Here is a 16,349-nt window from a genome sequence, read left to right on the forward strand (position 1 = left end):
TTTATAAATGCTTATTCCAGGACTGACTGGATGCTTGGAGTGGCTTTCCGTGCCAGCCTACTTTCTCAAGGTTTAGCTGGGATCCAAAATGTTGACGTTACCGATCACATTGAAGGTCACTCTTCTTATTTGTGGACTACACAGCATACCTTGGAGGAACTTAATCTGGAAACTTATTATCCTGCTTATAACAACATTCTTCCTAAAGAGCAAACCCATCCCAATTTCACCGTTTCTTTTCTGAGTATAAGGAACATAACTAGAATCAGCATCATTAATCAAGTGCAAAGTAACTAAATCCAACCTACCTTAATAAGCGACATAACAGAAGCTACAAGAACGACACCATCAATTCTCTACTTACCACAATTTGATGTTTGGTGGGAAACTGCTCATGAACAGCTCAGAGCCGTTCTCCTGACTATGCTAGAAGAATTGCCATCTGACTTACCTATCTACTTCTTAGTACATCCTCAGTTGCACTTGCTGGTGTTGAGGAAGTGCCTACTTCAGTTTCCCTCATCGCTCAGTTTATCAAGTGAACATGCCATCTACCGAAGCTAGGACCTTGTTTTTTAATTAATAGAAGCTGCTATGTCGATATTGTTGGAGCGAACCAGCAACAAATCCCAGGATACAGGAAGCCGTTCTGAACTTCCTAGGGCGCCAAAATTGGCGAGTGGCCCAAAGGCATCTGAGCTAAAAGCAAAGGTTGAAGTTGAGCAGCATGCACTTCGAAGATTGTGAATGTGCCTTAGAGATGTTTGCAACCGGATATTAACCCAATGGACATTGCTACTATCCTGCAGCAACGAATCCAAGCAAAGCCAAGTGAAAAGAATCGTGTTTGAGCTCCTCATGTTTTTTTTACTGCAGTAACAAAACCCAAAGCAATTGGCAAGTGTTAAAATCCAGAAAATTCCCAAATTGGAATAGAGACAAAAATGAAGAAGAAAGTTTGAGCTCAGATTACCTGTTCCAAATCTAGCATCAAGCAGGGCGATCCAATTCTGAGCACCAAAAAAGCACTTCCAGGGAAATCCTCTTTTGAAGCTCGGTATACCAAACTGAAAACCCTAATCTGCAAATATAAAAGGGGACGCAAAATTTGAGAGAAGGGGGAACAGCGGAAAAAGATACCACACAAACCCTAATCCCAAAATCGAAGCAAGAAACCAGTATTTGAAGATTCAAGGACTACCTGAGCTCGCCGTCACCGTCGAAGGTGAGCCGTCCTATCCAATTTTCTTTATCCTTTCGCGCTTTGATTGAGAGATGATGACTGAGGTAAGAGCGATCGTGAGATTAAGAGAGATAGGTGAGAGCGATCGTGAGATGTTGAGAGCGATGGAGAGGACGAGATTGGGAGAACGAGGAAGTCTGCTACTCTGTTTCCATTTTCTTTTTTTAATTTATTTTTAAACGAGGATAAACATGGAAACCATTAAGTTTTTTTTTATGATTAAACTTTCTAGGTTTTCATTTATTAATGTTTTTCGTTTAATATACTACATTAACATATGTTTTTGATTCCCAATCTCACTAGCCTCTAGAACCCAACAGCCAAGCGGTTGGGTTTAATTAGGGTAGTCCAACAAATTTTCTTTTTTATTAGTTTTTTATTTTAATTCTTTTTTTAATTTATCTTGGTTTATATATCTAAATTAGTATTAAATAATAGCTAGTCATAGGTGGTCTGGTGGAGAAGGGTGGTTTCTATGATCTTTAGTGGAGTGGGTTTGATACCTATGTGTAGTATTTTTATTTCTTTTAACATTTTTTATGTTTATGCTTTATTATATTCATAGTTTCATTATCATAACATAGATTTGTTTTCTTTTAATTTCATCATTCATTCAAAACCATTTTAAACTGTTAAAATCACACTTTTCTCGATTCAATATCGAGCCCATTTTCACACCCTTGTAAGTCGATTGCTTTTTTAAGCATCGCCGTCAACCTCACATAGCTTACTCTTGGGCTTTCTTACAATGAGTCGGTTCTCTTGCACTTACACTCATGCATTATTTGTTGTTTGGGCCCGATTTAATTATTTCATGATTTTTTTTAATCCCCATTTAACAAGATGTACCCCACTCCCCCGATGTGTAATAATTTGGTACTGTTTTATTTCTTTATTACTTGACTGTTTAGTTAGATACTAACACAAGAATAAAATCAACAAATTTCAAAAAATACAAAAATATGACTCGATCCAACGTCGAGTATTTTCTCAATAAACGAATCAATTCATTTCTCCCTCCTATTCTATTCCATTTCATCAAATGCTTGATCCAACGTCAAGCCATTTTTTCTAATAAAAACTCAAAAAATATTAATTCATAGTTAAGACCTTTTCAATAAAGATGGAAGTGGAACGTGGTGTATACCACGCATTCCTGAGACTAGGATTCGAGATGTATATCTCGCCAATCCTAGCTCTCGCCATCATCCAAATTTACCCACTTTGTTTTCTCTCAAATACTCATTCAAATTTCTTTTAAATGTCCATCAATACTTGATCTAGGTCAAGTCATTTTTTCACAACAAAAACACAAAATACCTAATTCTTATTTAACACCTTCTCAATAAAGGTGGAAATGGAACATGGTGTATACCATGCACTCCTGAGGTTAAGATTCGAGACGTATGCCTCGCCAATCTTAACTCTCGCCATCGCCTAAAATTGTCAATGCGGTCTCTTCAAACCCTTTTTCAATCAAATTCCAAAATACTTAATTCCTATCTTAAACTCTTTCAATAAAGATGGAAATGGAACATGGTGTATACCATGCACTCTTGAGGCTAGGATTCGAGATGTATATCTCGCTCATCCAAGTTCTCGCCATCACTCAAAATACATCCAACCAATCAAACTCTTTCTCGCCGCCGTGCGATTAATCAAAAACCTTTTTCATAAATGAAAGATATATTGTCTTAAGTGATACAAAACAATGTTTCGGCCACGATTGTTGAGTAGAGATAAATGACGCTTTTCCGAATGTAGATTTATAAATCTGTTTGATGTGTGGTATGCGTCCACTCCTCATCTGTTTTGGGTAAAACAATGTTTTCGTCGATTAATACAGTATAGCTTTCGCTAAAATCGACCAACAAACAAACATTTTTCTACCCAGAACTACGTAAGCCTTGATTTCTCTTTTGAGATACGTAGGAGCAGGATTTTTAAATCTTGTCAGGCCCACTAATAAAAAACTTAGGTTTAGTCCTTCGTTAAAAAAATCCAAAAACATTTCTTCTTTCTTCTATTCTTTCTTTCCCACCTAATAACTTGAAAAGCCTAACATTTCAAATTAACATTAATGCACACAACTGACCTAATGGTTCCCGTTGAGTACAACGGACGTGAGGGGTGCTAATACCTTCCCCTTGCGTAAACGACTCCCGAACCCTGATATTGGTTGCGATGACCATATCTTAGCCTATCATTTGTCTTGGGTTTTATCGATATTTCCCTTTTCCTTTTAGGAATAAATAAAGTTCGGTGGCGACTCTGTTCAGTCCATCACTGCGAGCGTGCGATCGCACTTCGCTTTGAAGTCGTATCCCCATTTTTTTCGAGGTGCGACAGAGACCCGACATGGCTCTGAAGATTTGTGACGAGGTGAAACGTCAATTTGATGTCGGTTTTCTAGCAGTTGTAGAGTACCCTCAATGGGTAGCTAACATAGTACCTGTACCCAAAAAGGATGGCAAGGTCAGGATGTGTGTTGATTACAGGGATCTAAACAAAGCTAGTCCAAAAGACGATTTCCCTCTGCCACATATTGACACTCTGGTAGACGACACTGCTAAGTTCGCAGTCTTCTCCTTTATGGACGGATTCTCGGGTTATAATCAAATCAAGATGGATCCAGAGGACATGGAAAAGACCACATTCATCACCCCTTGGGGGACATTTTGCTACAAGGTAATGCCATTCGGTCTCAAAAATGCTGGGGCAACTTACCAAAGAGCAATGGTCACTCTTTTCCATGACATGATGCACAAGGAAATTGAGGTTTACGTGGATGATATGATTGCAAAATCCCAAAGTGAAGAGGATCATATAGACCACTTGCAAAAGCTATTTGAGCGTCTTCGGAAATTTCGACTACGACTGAATCCTGCTAAATGCACCTTTGGTGTCCGATCTGGAAAGTTGCTTGGTTTCATTGTTAGTCAACGAGGAATTGAGGTAGATCCAGACAAGGTTAGGGCAATACAAGAAATGCCTGCTCCGCGTACAGAGAAAGAAGTTAGAGGATTCCTGGGACGTTTGAACTACATCTCTAGGTTTATATCTCACATGACTGCTACGTGTGAACCTATATTCAAGTTGCTCAGAAAAGATCAAGCAGTTGAATGGAATTCTGACTGCCAAATGGCTTTTGAGAGAATCGGACAATACCTGCAAGAGCCCCCTATTCTAATTCCACCTGTTCAGGGGAGACCACTCTTTATGTACTTGACTGTGCTTGAAAAATCAATGGGATGTGTGCTGGGACAACATGACGAAACCGGTCGAAAGGAACATGCCATCTATTATTTGAGTAAGAGATTTACCGATTGTGAATCCCGATATTCACTCTTGGATAAAACTTGTTGTGCTTTAGCATGGGCCGCTCGTCGTCTAAGACAATACATGATTTGCCACACTACTTTGTTGATCTCAAAAATGGATCCAATAAAGTACATCTTTGAAAAGCCTGCTTTGACTGGAAGACTCGCCCGTTGGCAGATGTTACTATCTGAGTATGACATCCAATATGTGTCTCAGAAAGCCATCAAAGGAAGTGTGTTGTCCGATTACTTGGCAAACCAGCCCGTTGAAGATTACCAGTCGTTGAAATTTGACTTCCCTGATGAAGACATTATGGTAGTAAGGGATTGTGAAATCCCAGGACCTGATGAAGGACCTGAACTCGGATCTCGGTGGAAGCTCATGTTCGATGGTTCCTCCAACTACATGGGGCATGACGTAGGAGCTGTTCTATTAAATCCGAATGGTGGATACACTCCTTTCACAACAAGGTTGTGTTTTGATTGCACGAACAATATAGCAGAATATGAGGCGTGCATCCTAGGCATTGAAGTAGCCATTGATCTCCGAATCAAAATCCTTGAAGTATGTGGAGACTCAGCCTTGGTGATATACCAAGTCAAGGGCGAATGGGAAACCTGTGATACCAAGTTGATCCCATATCGTGCCTATGTCATGGAATTAATAAAATACTTTGACGAAATCACTTTCCGTCATATCCCGAGAACTGAGAATCAAATTGCTGATGCTTTGGCTATGTTGGCTTCGATGTACCAAGTCAGATTCCATAATGAAGCACCTCTCATTCAGATCGAGCGGAAAGTTGAGCCTGCCTACTGTCAATCAGTTGAAGAGGAAGTCGATGGTAAACCTTGGTTTCATGACATCAAATGCTTTTTGCAAAATCAAGAATATCCAACAGATGCAACAACCCTTGACAAGAAAACATTGAGGAAGTTAGCATCCAAATTCTTCTTAAGCAATGGTGTGTCGTACAAGAGAAATCACGACATGATTATGCTCAGATGCGTGGACGGACGTGAAGCGGACCTGTTGATCAAGGAGATTCATGAAGGATCCTTTGGAACTCATGCCAATGGGCATGCCATGGCCAAGAAGATTTTGAGAGCTGGTTATTACTGGTTGACCATGGAATCCGACTGCTTCAATTATGCTAGAAAATGTCATAAATGCCAAATCTATGCCGACAAGGTACACGTGCCTCCGACCCTGTTGAATGTTTTGACGTCACCTTGGCCTTTCTCAATGTGGGGCATCGACATGATTGGCGCCATCGAGCCTAAAGCTTCCAATGGTCACCGTTTTATCTTGGTTGCAATTGATTACTTTACCAAATGGGTGGAAGCCGCCTCTTATGCTAATGTGACAAAACAAGTGGTTGCACGGTTCCTCAAGAAAGAGATCATTTGCCGTTATGGAATTTTAAGTCGGATCATCACAGATAATGGGAAGAATCTGAACAATAAGACCATGAAAGAATTATGCGAGAGCTTCAAGATTGAGCACCATAACTCTTCACCATATCGTCCAAAGATGAATGGCGCTGTTGAAGCCGCTAATAAAAACATCAAGAAGATCCTGCAGAAAATGGTGAAAACCTATAAGGATTGGCACGAGATGCTACCTTTCGCACTGCATGGATACCGGACTTCCGTCCGCACTTCAACAGGGGCAACCCCTTTCTCTTTGGTATATGGGATGGAAGCAGTTCTCCCAATTGAAGTGGAGATACCTTCAATGAGAATCTTGATGGAGACCAAGCTAGAAGAGGCTGAGTGGATTCAAAATAGATTTGATTAGTTGAACCTCATAGATGAGAAGCGATTGACTTCTTTGTGCCATGGACAATTATACCAGAAACGACTTAAAAGGGCTTTTGACAAGAAAGTACGTGTTCGGGAATTCAGAGAAGGAGACCTCGTGCTTAAGAAGATCTTGCCAATACACAAAGACTCACGTGGGAAGTGGACTCCCAATTATGAAGGCCCATATGTTGTAAAGAAAGCTTTCTCCGGAGGTGCCTTGATTCTCACAACTATGGATGATGAAGAACTCTCACACCCCGTGAACTCTGATGCAGTTAAAAAATACTATGCCTAATAAAAACCCACTAAATCGAAAACCTGAAAGGGCGATTTAGGCAAAAAAAGGGTATCCCGGTGGACTGAAAACCCGAAAGGGCGGTCCAGGCAAAAGTTAGGGATGAGTAAAAATGGTAGCTCGCTAAGTTGAAATACTGAAAAAGCGACTTAGGCGAAAAAAGAGGGCTCCGGTGGATTGATAAGCCGAAAGGGCGATCCAGGCAAAAGTTAGTGGCATAAAGGCATAAACTGCATCAGTTATTACTGATTAATACCGAAGAATTTGAGGTGGAAGATTAATCCAGTCACTCCCCTTAGGAGCAAAGTTTTTGGGGAATCATATCTATTAAGGATGTTAGTGATCACTGAATTCAATGTAAACCTTTCCTTATTGCCATTTTCAAAAAAATTGTAACACTCTATGGAGCTACGCCATTGGTGTGCTACCATTCTTGAATAAAATACAAGTTTTCCCAATCATCGTTAATTGTGTTCATCTACGTTTTTCTTTGTTATGCAAAATGTCATTTATTTGTTAATAATGAAATTTTGAAACTTGAAAAAGAATTTGAAATTTAGTAAAAAGAACAAAATTACTTTGATATATGTGAAAATCAAAGGAAAATCATTTGTTTCCCCGAAAGGCTCAAAGTTTTCATAAATACTCCAGGATCACCAACAAAAGTCCCCATGGAGTACAACTTATTAATCCTCTAGAAGGATGGACCTTTGGTTATTTATAACTGTCAATCGTGATAGTTTCTTCTCTAGATGCGCCTGTTAATTGTACGGGTATGAGTTATTGGTGTTGAGGAATCAGAATCTCTGTCCCTACGAACACCCAGTCTGCCAAGCGTCAGCATTTTCATAATCATGATCATTCATATATCATGCATTCAAATCATGCATAGCCGAAAGGTATTTCGTGCTCATTGTGCATTGACCTAGATCTTGCTGTTGATCCTATGTCCTTGGACCTCTAATTCCAGTTTGTCTTTGGTATCCTTAAACCAACATCCGGTTTTCATGGTCATTTTCAAGTCCAATTGTTATTGGCAAAATCCGTTAAAAGCTGGTTGTAGTCCATTGCTTACGGTCAGAGTCCAATTGTTGCTATTCCAGTGTCAGGTCATATTTGAACTTGTTCTGAAGATTTTTCCTCTGTTGTTCAATCCTATTCAGGTCATATCTGAACCTGTTGTTGAGCCTTATTCCAGTGTCAGGTCATATCTGAACCTGTTCTGAAGATTTTTTCTCTGTTGTTCAATGCTATTCAGGTCATATATGAACCTGTTGTTGAGCCTTATTCCAGCGTCAGGTCATATTTGAACTTGTTTTGAAGATTTTTCCTCTGTTGTTCAATCCTATTCAGGTCATATCTGAACCTGTTGTTGAGCCTTATTCCAATGTCAGGTCATATCTGAACCTGTTCTGAATTTTTTTTCTCTGTTGTTCAATACTATTCAGGTCATATATGAACCTGTTGTTGAGCCTTATTCCAGTGTCAGGTCATATTTGAACCTGTTCTGAAGATTTTTTCTCTGTTTGTTCAAGCCTATTCAGGTCATATCTGAACCTGTTGTTGAGCTTTATTCCGGTGCCAGGTCATATTTGAACCTGCTCTGAAGAGTTTTTCCAATTTTTGTTCAATACTATTCAGGTCATATTTGAACCTGTTGTTGAGCTTTGTTCCAGTGTCAGGTCATATATGAACCTGTTCTGAAGAGTTGTTCCAATTTTTGTTCAATACTATTCAGGTCATATCTGAACCTGTTGTTGAGCTTTATTCCGGTGTCAGGTCATATTTGAACCTGCTCTGAAGAGTTTTTCCATTTTTTTGTTCAATACTATTCAGGTCATATCATAACCTGTTGTTGAGCTTTGTTCCAGTGTCAGGTCATATCTGAACCTGCTCTGAAGAGTCTTTCTCTATGATTTGTTTCAGTGTTGTCAGGTCATATATGAACCTGTTTTTGAACTTTTATTCCAGTATTACCAGGTCATATATGAACCTGTTGATACACTCTTTTTGAATTTTTCTGAGTTTGTTAGGTCACATCTGGACCGGCTGTCAGAACTTCTTGATATTCCCCCAACATTGTCAGGTCATATATGAACCTGTTTTGTCGTGTTTTATTCCAGTATTGCCAGGTCATATCTGAACCTGCTGTGACATTTTCTTTCTTATTCGGGTCTAGTAAGTCATATATGAACTTACTACCGAAATCTGTTGTACTCTGAACGTTGTTTATCAACTTTCACTTCGATTACTCCCCAGTGTGTGTCTGATTCTCCAGCAGGACTGTTTCCCCAGCAAGTTGTTTCTTACCATTTGTCTGTCTTCTTGTGGACCATCAGCATTCCCCACAGTTTGGTCTGTCTAAGTAGCATCTCTTGTTAAGGGTCCACCATATCCCTAGCAGATAAAAAAATCACAAAAAAAGAGAATCATGCATTCATGCATATCATATCATATCATATCATATCATAACATATCATATCATATCACATCACGTCATGTCATAGGGATCCAGGATCAAAATCTGGGTCTTCTTAGTATTTAACCATCTCCCACTATGATCATATGAAGAGTGTCCTGCTCCATATTCTCTAGTTGAAGATACTTAAATAGGGGCAACTGTCATACCCCGATTTTGATCCTGAATTGTTTCCATTTTTTTTTCATTTTTTTATCTGGCACTTGGCCTAAAGTTCATTTGCATACATTCCTTCCCAAATCCATATTTTGTGATAAACTTTGGTTATTATCTAACTTTTTGATCACGATGCTTTGTGATTACAAAATGGATTTTAGTTATTTGACTTTTTTTTATTTTTTCAATTTTAATTTAATTTCAAAGTAAATCTAATTCCAAATTTCGAATTAATCTTAATTGTTTTTTTTACTAATGATTCAAACTCTAATTGATTTTTATTTTTGAATAAGTGTTAGAATTGATATCAAAGTAATTTTAACAAATTATAGACTAATTTGATTTTAATTGGTTTTATTTGGTTTTTTGGATTTTAAATTGACATTTAGATGAGTTTTAGACTATTTCAAAATAATCCCTATCCATTTCTACAACCACAAATTCATTTCATTCAAACCAAATTCAAACATTCATTACACCATTCAAATGTCCAAATAATCATTTCATTCATTAACAATCCAATTACTTTAGAATAACCATGTCAAAAAAATAATAACCAAGCATGATCCCATAAACGTGTCCATATGCATTGCATTACATGAGATTTGGCATTGTGTGAATCATTTTACATAAGCTAAATACTATTACAACTGATTACATCCTAATGACTAATACATATTACAATAATTGGTTGGAATTAAAAGGAAATATGGAGAAAAAATTCCACAACAGGAATAAAAGCAAAATGACTTCTCCACCATAACAGATTTTTTTTAATCTCCAAAGCACTCATAATGACCTTACAATCAACCTTCAATATTGATCCAATATTCAATAATTGATAACCGGTTTTCCCAACTGAGTTTCTAACAGAATTCAATTTCAATTCAACCAATAGCCTCTCCAACCTGAACCAATCTGCAATCCGGTCATTTCACATACCTCAAACTTGCAGGTTTTGGTTTCCAAGCAAACAAAACAAATTGTACATCAGTTCAATAATAATATTAAACCAGATCATGTAACAATGGTAGCGGTTCTAAACAGACCTCAAACCTACAGCTTGTATTCATTCCGGTCTTGTAGCACAAGGGGCAATGCTGACTGTCTTGAGTGCACTTTTAACTGCATTGGCTTGGCCAACTACATTTCGTTCAGCTACTGATTTCATAGACAGCACGTGGTCGGTTGCTATTGACAGACCTGACAAGGCAGGGATACTGCTTTCTGAAGTATTATTAGGAGGAGTTCAAGGAAATAGACCTGTGACACTTATAGGTTTCTCACTTTGAGCAAGAGTTATTTTCAAATGTTTAGAATGTTTGGCTGAAACAGAAAACCCCGTTGAACTTGTGGAAAGAGTTGTCCTTCTTGGAGCACCCATTGCAATAAAATATGTGAATTGGGAAGCTGCTAGAAAGATGGTAGTAGGAAGGTTTATAAATGCTTATTCCAGGACTGACTGGATGCTTGGAGTGGCTTTCCGTGCCAGCCTACTTTCTCAAGGTTTAGCTGGGATCCAAAATGTTGACGTTACCGATCACATTGAAGGTCACTCTTCTTATTTGTGGACTACACAGCATACCTTGGAGGAACTTGAACTGGAAACTTATTATCCTGCTTATAACAACATTCTTCCTAAAGAGCAAACCCATCCCAATTTCACCGTTTCTTTTCTGAGTATAAGGAACATAACTAGAATCATCATCATTAATCAAGTGCAAAGTAACTAAATCCAACCTACCTTAATAAGCGACATAACAGAAGCTAGAAGAACGACACCATCAATTCTCTACTTACCACAATTTGATGTTTGGTGGGAAACTGCTCATGAACAGCTCAGAGCCGTTCTCCTGACTATGCTAGAAGAATTGCCATCTGACTTACCTATCTACTTCTTGGTACATCCTCAGTTGCACTTGCTGATGTTGAGGAAGTGCCTACTTCAGTTTTCCCTCATCGCTCAGTTTATCAAGTGAACATGCCATCTACCGAAGCTAGGACCTTGTTTTTTAATTAATAGAAGCTGCTATGTCGATATTGTTGGAGCGAACCAGCAACAAATCCCAGGATACAGGAAGCCGTTCTGAACTTCCTAGGGCGCCAAAATTGGCGAGTGGCCCAAAGGCATCTGAGCTAAAAGCAAAGGTTGAAGTTGAGCAGCATGCACTTCGAAGATTGCGAATGTGCCTTAGAGATGTTTGCAACCGGATATTAACCCAATGAACATTGCTACTATCCTGCAGCAACGAATCCAAGCAAAGCCAAGTGAAAAGAATCGTGTTTGAGCTCCTCATGTTTTTTTTACTGCAGTAACAAAACCCAAAGCAATTGGCAAGTGTTAAAATCCAGAAAATTCCCAAATTGGAATAGAGACAAAAATGAAGAAGAAAGTTTGAGCTCAGATTACCTGTTCCAAATCTAGCATCAAGCAGGGCGATCCAATTCTGAGCACCAAAAAAGCACTTTCAGGGAATTCCTCTTTTGAAGCTCGGTATACCAAACTGAAAACCCTAATCTGCAAATATAAAAGGGGACGGAAAATTTGAGAGAAGGGGGAACAGCGGAAAAAGATACCACACAAACCCTAATCCCAAAATCGAAGCAAGAAACCAGTATTTGAAGATTCAAGGACTACTTGAGCTCGCCGTCATCGTCGAAGGTGAGCCGTCCTGTCCAATTTTCTTTATCCTTTCGCGCTTTGATTGAGAGATGATGACTGAGGTAAGAGCGATCGTGAGATTAAGATAGATAGGTGAGAGCGATCGTGAGATGTTGAGAGCGATGGAGAGGACGAGATTGGAAGAACGAGGAAGTCTGCTACTCTGTTTCCATTTTCTTTTTTTAATTTATTTTTAAACGAGGATAAACATGGAAACCATTAAGTTTTTTTTTATGATTAAACTTTCTAGGTTTTCATTTATTAATGTTTTTCATTTAATATACTACATTAACATATGTTTTTGATTCCCAATCTCACTAGCCTCTAGAACCCAACAGCCAAGCGGTTGGGTTTAATTAGGGTAGTCCAACAGATTTTCTTTTTTATTAGTTTTTTATTTTAATTCTTTTTTTAATTTATCTTGGTTTATATATCTAAATTAGTATTAAAATAATAGCTAGTCATACATGGTCTGGTGGAGAAAGGTGGTTTCTATGATCTTTAGTTGAGTGGGTTCAATACCTATGTGTAGTATTTTTATTTCTTTTAACACTTTTTATGTTTATGCTTTATTATATTCATAGTTTCATTATCATAACATAGATTTGTTTTCTTTTAATTTCATCATTCATTCAAAACCATTTTAAACTGTTAAAATCACACTTTTCTCGATTCAATATCGAGCCCATTTTCACACCCTTGTAAGTCGATTGCTTTTTTAAGCATCGCCGTCAACCTCACATAGCTTACTCTTGGGCTTTCTTATAATGAGCCGGTTCTCTTGCACTTACACTCATGTATTATTTGTTGTTTGGGCCCGATTTAATTATTTCATGATTTTTTTTAATCCCCATTTAACAAGATGTACCCCACTCCCCCGATGTGTAATAATTTGGTACTGTTTTATTTCTTTATTACTTGACTGTTTAGTTAGATACTAACACAAGAATAAAATCAACAAATTTCAAAAAATACAAAAATATGACTCGATCCAACTTCGAGTATTTTCTCAATAAACGAATCAATTCATTTCTCCCTCCTATTCTATTCCATTTCATCAAATGCTTGATCCAACGTCAAGCCATTTTTTCTAATAAAAACTCAAAAAATATTAATTCATAGTTAAGACCTTTTCAATAAAGATGGAAGTGGAACGTGGTGTATACCATGCATTCCTGAGACTAGGATTCGAGATGTATATCTCGCCAATCCTAGCTCTCGCCATCATCCAAATTTACCCACTTTGTTTTCTCTCAAATACTCATTCAAATTTCTTTTAAATGTCTATCAACACTAGATCTAGGTCAAGTCATTTTTTCACAACAAAAACTCAAAATACCGAATTCTTATTTAACACCTTCTCAATAAAGGTGGAAATGGAACATGGTGTATACCATGCACTCCTGAGGTTAAGATTCGAGACGTATGCCTCGTCAATCTTAACTCTCGCCATCGCCTAAAATTGTCAATGCGGTCTCTTCAAACCCTTTCTCAATCAAATTCCAAAATACTTAATTCCTATCTTAAACTCTTTCAATAAAGATGGAAATGGAACATGGTGTATACCATGCACTCCTGAGGCTAGGATTCGAGATGTATATCTCGCTCATCCAAGTTCTCGCCATCACTCAAAATACATCCAACCAATCAAACTTTTTCTCGCCGCCGTGTGATTAATCAAAAACCTTTTTCATAAATGAAAGATATATTGTCTTAAGTGATACAAAACAATGTTTCGGCCACGATTGTTGAGTAGAGATAAATGACGCTTTTCCGAATGTAGATTTATAAATCCGTTTGATGTGTGGTATGCGTCCACTCCTCATCTGTTTTGGGTAAAACAATGTTTTCGTCGATTAATACAGTATAGCTTTCGCTAAAATCGACCAACAAACAAACATTTTTCTACCCAGAACTACGTAAGCCTTGATTTCTCTTTTGAGATACGTAGGAGCAGGATTTTTAAATCTTGTCAGGCCCACTAATAAAAAACTTAGGTTTAATCCTTCGTTAAAAAAATCCAAAAACATTTCTTCTTTCTTCTATTCTTTCTTTTCCACCTAATAACTTGAAAAGCCTAACATTTCAAATTAACATTAACGCACACAACTGACCTAATGGTTCCCGTTGAGTACAACAGACGTGAGGGGTGCTAATACCTTCCCCTTGCGTAAACGACTTCCGAACCCTGATATTGGTTGCGATGACCATATCTTATCCTTTCATTTGTCTTGGGTTTTATCGATATTTCCCCTTTTCTTTTAGGAATAAATAAAGTTCGGTGACGACTCTGATCAGTCCATGATTGTGAGCGTGCGATCGCGCTTCACTCTGAAGTCGTATTCCCATTTTTTTCGAGGTGCGACACTTTTGTTTTCAACATTAGAAATCTAAGCCTTATGCTTTTGATTTTCAAACTTATTTTTCATAACACTTATTTTGAATTGAACCTTTTAATCCACTTTAACCATATTTTTGTAAATACTTTTAATTGGTAAATATAACCTATTCAAATACTTTTTGTGGTTTCAATGGCCACCTTCTTAATCAAACCTTTTTTATATAACCATTAGCTATTAGGTTTGAGTTATCCTTGAGGTAGATATAATACTCACCTTTATCCTTAGTGATGGACACTGAGTCTTCCATGCTTATTATAGGGTTAACCCCTCACTAGCATGTTGAAGCTATCCTCACATGGTGGATTTGTGGTTTTAGGTTGAGTTTTCTCCCTTTGATAACAAAAGACCTTAAGGTTTTTGGACCAATCAATTCACCAACTTTTTTTTGAATTTTTCTACCCCGAACTACGAGGTTTTGATCCTAATCTTTTTTTAAGATGGTACGTAGGCAATGGGTTCATCCATTCAAACACAAAATGTAAATAAATCTGTATATTCTTTTCTCATCCCTTCAATCATGTTTGCACAAATAAATTTTCACAAAAAAAAAACAACAACCTTACAACAAATGTGAAAAGGGCTCCCTAGGAGTACCTAGGATGCTTTGGGTGCCTAACACCTTCCCATTGCATAACCAACCCCCTTACCCAGATCTCTGACATTTTTACTAGTTTTTGATTCCATAAAACGTTTAGGTTTTTGTTCGCTTTCTAACCATTCCTTTGGATAAATAGAAGTGCGGTGGCGACTCGACTTGTATGATTTACCTTGGATTTAGTCAATATCTCTAATGGTAACGAATACCCCGCTACAGAAAAATGACGACTCTATCAGATATATTCGTTACCATTAGATATATTGACTAAATCCAAGGTAAATCATACAAGTCGAGTCGCCACCGCACTTCTATTTATCCAAAGGAATGGTTAGAAAGCGAACAAAAACCTAAAAGTTTTATGGAATCAAAAACTAGTAAAAATGTCAGAGATCTGGGTAAGGGGGTTGGTTATGCAATGGGAAGGTGTTAGGCACCCAAAGCATCCTAGGTACTCCTAGGGAGCCCTTTTCACATTTGTTGTAAGGTTGTTGTTTTTTTTTTTGCGAAAATTTATTTGTGCAAACATGATTGAAGGGATGAGAAAAGAATATACAAATTTATTTACATTTTGTGTTTGAATGGATGAACCCATTGCCTACGTACCATCTTAAAAAAAAGATTAGGATCAAAACCTCGTAGTTCGGGGTAAAAAAATTCAAAAAAAAATTGGTGAATTGATTGGTCCAAAAACCTTAAGGTCTTTTGTTATCAAAGGGAGAAAACTCAACCTAAAACCACAAATCCACCATGTGAGGATAGCTTCAACATGCTAGTGAGGGGTTAACCCTATAATAAGCATGGAAGACTCATTGTCCATCACTAAGGATAAAGGTGAGTATTATATCTACCTCAAGGATAACTCAAACCTAATAGCTAATGGTTATAAAAAAAGGTTTGATTAAGAAGGTGGCCATTGAAACCACAAAAAGTATTTGAATGGGTTATATTTACCAATTAAAAGTATTTACAAAAATATGGTTAAAGTGGATTAAAAGGTTCAATTCAGAATAAGTGTTATGAAAAATAAGTTTTGAAAATCAAAAGCATACGGCTTAGGTTTCTAATGTTGAAAACAAAAGTTATTGTTTGCACAAAAAGTTTTGGCTTGGGTTAGAATGGGGAAAAACGGAAGGGTTAAATTCCTAAACATACAAGAGATAAGGGAAAAGAAAATAAAACCACATTAGGAGTTCCCCTCTTGAGATCATATTGATGATCCAAGTAGCTCCCATCCTTTGGAATAAGCAGTCACAAACAAATATCTCAAGCCATTAAGCACAGGTAATCGGAGTAAACCTCCAGGTGGTATCCCACAAATAAAGTGGAACACCAGGCCATCTCTGCAAGAGTCATGTGAGCCCTCACAAAAAAAAACTCAACAAACATGT

At 37.6% G+C, this 16,349-nt stretch overlaps 1 pseudogene; it reads left to right on the forward strand.

Annotated features, from left to right (window-relative positions):
- The first annotated feature begins 594 nt into the window (after positions 1-594).
- LOC127080848 (uncharacterized) lies at positions 595-11,032 on the forward strand (annotated as a pseudogene).
- Positions 11,033-16,349: the final 5,317 nt, after the last annotated feature.

Source organism: Lathyrus oleraceus, chromosome 5 (genome assembly GCF_024323335.1).
Source record: "Lathyrus oleraceus cultivar Zhongwan6 chromosome 5, CAAS_Psat_ZW6_1.0, whole genome shotgun sequence".
NCBI classification, from domain to species: Eukaryota; Viridiplantae; Streptophyta; class Magnoliopsida; order Fabales; family Fabaceae; genus Lathyrus; species Lathyrus oleraceus.